The sequence below is a fragment of the Bufo gargarizans genome, chromosome 1 (genome assembly GCF_014858855.1).
Source record: "Bufo gargarizans isolate SCDJY-AF-19 chromosome 1, ASM1485885v1, whole genome shotgun sequence".
Classification (NCBI taxonomy): domain Eukaryota; kingdom Metazoa; phylum Chordata; class Amphibia; order Anura; family Bufonidae; genus Bufo; species Bufo gargarizans.
In genome coordinates this window covers 289530271-289537266 of record NC_058080.1, presented here as the reverse complement: position 1 = coordinate 289537266, position 6996 = coordinate 289530271, and positions in this window count along the sequence as shown.

Sequence of the window (6996 nt, the reverse complement as noted above, 5' to 3'; positions counted from 1 at the left end):
TGTGCTACATCTGCCTATAATGCAGGGAAATGCTACCTAGTCTCCACTTGGCAGTGCATAAATTTCCTGGACAAGTGTAAACAGGTTTAAAATTAAAAATACACATTTATTTAAAGAGCATCTGTCAGGTAGGTTGATCATGCTGAGTAAAATGATACTTTTTTTTTTTTTCTTTCTGAAAGGTGAACTGCTGCAGAGGTATACTAATATTTGTATTTCTGCAGCTTACCAATGATGATCACCAAGGGGCTGTCCACAAGATAGGGGGATAACTATTAGATCGATGGGGGTTCTACTGCTGGAACCCCAACAATCATGAGAATGGGGGCCCCATGCCCTCTGCAGCCCTCCTGAAATGAATGGAGCAGCCCGTCGTACATGCGCTTTGCCGCTCCATTCATTTCTATGGGAGTTCCGGAGATAGCCGAGTACAGCACTTAGTTATCTCCGGTATTCCTATAGAAATGAATGGATCGTCCACAAGTATGCCGAACCAGAATACCCCTTTAACATACAGCCAACTCCAATGTGAACATCACATAAATACCCATACTGCCTACTGATTTAAATTATGGTAAATCAGCGGAACTGCACTACAGTTACCATAACTAAGTGGTATGGTGGCAACTGTACCACCAGCAACTTGGCCAGGTGGAAGTTCAGCTTACACACAGGCTAACTGCTGGTCGTGAATAGTTTTCTCATGCCACACATATTCTATTATGGATGTGTCACAATGGGGAGGAGGACTATGATGATAAGGACACTGTACTGCTTGGGGATGCGGTATGACTGCCACATAATCATGCCACAAAGCAGACTGGGATAAGGAGGGCAGACCTAATCTAAATGTTGGCCAGTATTATTTTGATGCCGCCTAATGTGTTTTAATACAGCCATGGTACCTATGATACTTGCACAGAGCTATCGGCAGCTGAATTTGGCCTAGGTCTGGCACATTTTGAGTCTGCACTCACAGTATCGGAGGGATCACCAGCTCCTGAGTTGACCACAATAAAAGCAGATCTGGCCTTGGCAGTTTTTTGTAGAGGTTTTGGAAGTACTTTGCCTTCGCTACCACCACCCTCCTCCTCTGATATCACCTGGTCCTCAGCACTCCAATTCAGCTCCAAGGTCCTGTCCAACACACACTGATCATTATAGTCCTCATCCTCCCCATCACTTTTATCAGACTTTACTGTCACCATGGATACTACTGCCTGTCCTGCCACAAGTTCCACTACTACCACCAACATAGCTATATATGGGGTCCCCCGCCTCCATCTGAACCTCCACCTCATGGCAGTCCAAATGGTGATGCTTCTCTCACAAATAATCCAGTGAAAGACTACCTTAAAGGGAACCGGTCATCAACTTTGTGCTGCCCATACTAAAGGCAGCATAAAGTAGAGACAGGTGAGATGATTTCAGCGGTCTGTCATTTAAAATTTAATAGTAAGTAGTTGCCAAGAACCAACATCACAATCATTGCAGAATGGGCCTGGAAAAGAGGCATGGCCACCTGAGAAGAGTCATGGTTATTTAGAAATACTTGCTCTCCCTGCTGATGATTGACAACCTTCTACTTAGTTTTCTTTCTAGGAGAGAACTGCCAATCAGCAGATGGATGAGAGCAGGAGATTTTGAATAACCATTACTCTTCTCAAGTAGATTTGACTCTTTTCCAGGCCTGGGCTGCAATGATTATGATACTGGTTCTCAGCACCCACTTACTATAAGCTCATGAGTGACACACCGCTGAAATCTGTATTTCTGTCACTATTTTATGCTGAACTCAGTGAGGTCAGCATAAAGTTGATGACAGGTTCCCTTTAAGTACCTTCCATAGTACATGTTGCCTGTTAGGAAAAAAAAAGAAGGCGCCCCAGTAGCAGGGGGCAGTGAAGACAGAGATGATGCTAATGAAAGGCTTCTCTGGGGCTGCAAAGAGGAGGAGCAGGTGGAATGCTCTGACCCCTGGTTTAAAGGCACAGTGTCAGAGGTGACATCAACATCATCCTGCTGTGACTGAGAGGAGGAGTGAGCCATTCAGTCCACAATATCATCCTTTGTCCTCAAGAATAATCTGGCACCTTTTGGAAGTGAGGGAGAACTGTGGCCTGCTGCTACTTTTATTACTACTAGCTGTGCGGCTGGAGCTGCTACTGCTGTTTGCACTACTACAGCCATCCACATTCTGATTTGCAGATAATGAGGCTTGGGTCTTTCATTTTCCACAATGACATATAACAGCATGCCTATTTAAACAATGACAAGTCACAGGTTTGGTACACTGATTATTAACGGTGGCAAAATTGTTTTCTCTGTAAATCACAGAAAGTTTTGCAATTAAACTGCACAACATCTACGAACACATTTCACACCGGTGTTGACAATTAATAATGATATATTAACACAGTAAAATGCATGCAAATTAAACTTGATGATTTATTAAAGGGATTCTGTCACCTCCCCTCAGCCAAAAAACGATTTAAAAGCAGCCATGCAGCACAGCTTACCTGGATTAGGCTGTGCTGTTTTATCTTGAAATCCGTCCAGCAGTTACTTCAAAAAACGACTTTGATCAATAAGGAAATGCGTCCTGAAGGTGCCCAGAGGGGCGTTTTTTTCTTCCTAGTGAGCCCAGTACCGCCCCTCTTTCAGTGCCCAGCCCGCCTTCCTTGTATTTTCTAACCGCCGCCCCCAGCCTGCCACAGCCTCCCCTCCCTCTCCTCCCCCTCCCTCACGCCGAACGAAGTCTCGCACAGGCGCAGTACCCACTGAGGGCTGCGCCTGTGCGATCATCAGGAGACTGAGGGCGGCAGCTTCATCTTCGTCACTGGGCATGCGCCGAGCCCAGTGACGTCCGATGCTCGCTCTTCCCTCAGTCAGCAGGGAAGAGCGAGCATCGGACGTCACTGGGCTCGGCGCATGCCCAGTGACGAAGATGAAGCTGCCGCCCTCAGTCTCCTGATGATCGCACAGGCGCAGCCCTCAGTGGGTACTGCGCCTGTGCGAGACTTCGTTCGGCGTGAGGGAGGGGGAGGAGAGGGAGGGGAGGCTGTGGCAGGCTGGGGGCGGCGGTTAGAAAATACAAGGAAGGCGGGCTGGGCACTGAAAGAGGGGCGGTACTGGGCTCACTAGGAAGAAAAAAACGCCCCTCTGGGCACCTTCAGGACGCATTTCCTTATTGATCAAAGTCGTTTTTTGAAGTAACTGCTGGACGGATTTCAAGATAAAACAGCACAGCCTAATCCAGGTAAGCTGTGCTGCATGGCTGCTTTTAAATCGTTTTTTGGCTGAGGGGAGGTGACAGAATCCCTTTAATGCAGTACAATGTGTTGAATTAAACTGGATGGTATATTAATGCATTGTAATTAAACTGGGATATTGATATGTTGAAATGCGCAATTGCAAACAGTAGCAAAAATGTAAACAGGTTTTTCCATAGTTAAACATGCCTCACTACGAACATACTGGTATTGATGTGCTGACAAGCACATTTACAAATCGTAGCTAAATTGACAGTTCTATTCATAATTAACAGACCGAGGTGCAACTAATTGTTGCTCCTCTTCTAAGAACACACTGCACACTGGTATTGACAGTTTACAATGGTATATTGATGCATTCCAATACGTTGACTTTGACTGGTAAATGAACGCAGCTGTATAACGCGTTCAATTTCACTGGTGTTTTAACACATCTGTACCTAATCTTGTATTTTTGAGGCAGCAGTACAATGCAACTAACGGCTATATTAACGCAGCAGTATAAGTGCTGTCCGCATCAGTGGCTCCGTTCCGCTGCCTCGCTTAAAAAAATATAACATCCTATTCTTGTCCGCGCTTTGCATACAAGAATAGGCATTTATATTGCCGGCGCCCGTTCCGTTAATTGCAGAAGGCAACACGGGCGGCTTTCCATTATACCTTATGTGTAGCCTGCACTCCTGGTTTTGGCTAACGATCACTGATGGAAATCACGGACCAAACAATGACGTGTAAATATTGCCTAACTGGTATATTAATGCATCTGCATAATTCGAATTTCCTGGTATTTTTACAATGCAACTGTTATATTGAAGGGGTTGACCTACAGTACAGACCAAAAGTTTGGACACACGTTCTTATTCAAAGAGTTTTCTTTATTTTCATGACTATGAAAATTGTAGGTTCACACTGAAGGCATCAAAACTATAAATTATGGAGTTATATACATAACAAAAAAGTGTGAAACAACTGAAAATATGTCATATTCTAGGTTCTTCAAAGTAGCCACCTTTTTCTTTGATTACTGCTTTGCACACTCTTGGCATTCTCTTGATGAGCTTAAAGAGGTAGTCACCTGAAATGGTTTTCACTTCACAGGTGTGCTCTGTCAGGTTTAATAAGTGGGATTTCTTGCCTTATAAATGGGGTTGGGACCATCATTCGCGTTGTGGAGAAGTCAGGTGGATACACAGCTGATAGTCCTACTGAATAGACTGTTAGCTGCTTTTTTTTGCCATAATACAAATTCTAAGTAAAGAAAAACGAGTGGCCATCATTACTTAAAGAAATGAAGGTCAGTCAGTCCGAAAAATTGGGAAAACTTTGAAAGTGTCCCCAAGTGCAGTCACAAAAACCATCAAGCGCTACAAAGAAACTGGCTCACATGCGGACCGCCCCAGGAAAGGAAGACCAAGAGTCACCTCTGCTGCGGAGGATAAGTTCATCCGAGTCACCAGCCTCAGAAATCGCAGGTTAACAGCAGCTCAGATTAGAGACCAGGTCAATGCCACACACAGTTCTAGCAGCAGACACATCTCTAGAACAACTGTTAAGAGGAGACTGTGTGAATCAGGCCTTCATGGTAGAATATCTGCTAGGAAACCACTGCTAAGGACAGGCAACAAGCAGAAGAGACTTGTTTAGGCTAAAGAACACAAGGAATTGACATTAGACCAGTGGAAATCTGTGCTTTTGTCTGATGAGTCCAAATTTGAGATCTTTGGTTCCAACCACCATGTCTCTGTGCGACGCAGAAAAGGTGAATGGATGGATTCTACATGCCTGGTTCCCACCGTGAAGCATGGAGGAGGAGGTGTGATGGTGCTTTGCTGCTGACACTGTTGGGGATTTATTCAAAATTGAAGGCATACTGAACCAGCATGGCTACCACAGCATCTTGCAGCGGCATGCTATTCCATCTGGTTTGCGTTTAGTTGGACCATCATTTATTTTTCAACAGGACAATGACCCCAAACACACCTCCAGGCTGTGTAAGGGCTATTTGACCATGAAGGAGAGTGATGGGGTGCTGCGCCAGATGACCTGACCTCTACAGTCACCGGACCTGAACCCAACTGAGATGGTTTGGGGTGAGCTGGACCGCATAGTGAAGGCAAAAGGGCCAACAAGTGCTAAGCATCTCTGGGAACTCCTTCAAGACTGTTGGAAGACCATTTCAGGTGACTACCTCTTGAAGCTCATCAAGAGAATGCCAAGAGTGGGCAAAGCAGTAATCAAAGCAAAAGGTGGCTACTTTGAAGAACCTAGAATATTACATATTTTCAGTTGTTTCACACTTTTTTGTTATGTATATAATTCCACATGTGTTAATTCATAGTTTTGATGCCTTCAGTGTGAATCTACAATTTTCATAGTCATGAAAATAAAGAAAACTCTTTGAATAAGAAGGTGTGTTCAAACTTTTGGTCTGTACTGTACAGATATATTAATGACCTATCGTCAGGAAATCATCTCGGCAGGGGTCTGACACCTGGCACCCTTTCCGATCAGCTGTTTGAAGGAGGTCATTACACTACGCGTCTTCTCCTGTGGGGCGGCAACGTATTGTAATTACAAGTACTCACTCCATTTAGGTGAATGGAGCAAGCACTTGTCATTACACCGCACTGTCAAAACTTCCAAGACGACGGGCAGAGTATGGAAAAGGAAGCATTGCTTGCATGGAGTGCTGCCTCCTCTTTAAACAATAGGTCATCATATATATGGCAGGACAACCCCTTTAACATAGCAGTATAATTCATTCAGGTTCACTAGTATTTTAACACAGCACAATGCTTTAAATTGAACTGGTACATTAGCACAATATTAAATGGTAGCAAATTTGCAACTGATTTTTAGAAACAAAAAGGTGCAATTGTGCATCGCAGCCAGTGTATTCTGTGGTGCTGGGATTATATGTAGGGATGAGTGAATTTCATGTTATGAAATTCGTTTGCGCTTTGTTTGGTGGTAAGAGCACAATTGCGTTATCGATTCTGTTACCACTGACCATAACACAATTCTATGACGGAATGTATAACGGAATGCCTTTAGAGGCATTCCGTCATAATAGAACTCTATGGCCTGCATAACGGAACCTTTCAGTTTCCGTTATGCAGGAGACGACTCCCCTGCATAACAGAAACGGGAGGGATCCGTTATGCAGGCCATGGACTTCTATTATGACGGAATGAATAAGGTAATGCCTCTAAAGGTATTCCATTATACATTCCGTCATAGAATTGCGTTATGGTCTGTGGTAACGTAATCCATAACGCAATTCTGCTCTTACCACCAAATGAAGCGCAAATGAATTTCAAAATATGAAATTCGCTCATCTCTAATTATATGCCTATAGCCCACTAATGAACTGTAAAAGCTTAAGGCTTTTTTTTTTTTTGCTTTAAAAGGGAACCTGTCTTCAACTTAATGCCGCCCGTACTAACAGCAGAATAAAGTAGAGACAGGTGACTTGATTTCAGCGGTCTGTCATTTAAAAGTTAAAAGTAAGCGGTTGCCAAGAACCAACAGCATAATGATTGCAGAATGGGCCTGGAAAAGAGTCACGGTGTCACGGATGATATTGCAGATAGCTGGAAGTTATGGATAAACATCCGACTGGCTTGATCCCAAACTAAGGAGCATAAAGGTGACCCCTGTAAAACCCTAAGAGCTCACCCTGACTGCGAAGCACATACAAGGGTCTCAGAGGTAGACGGTTGCA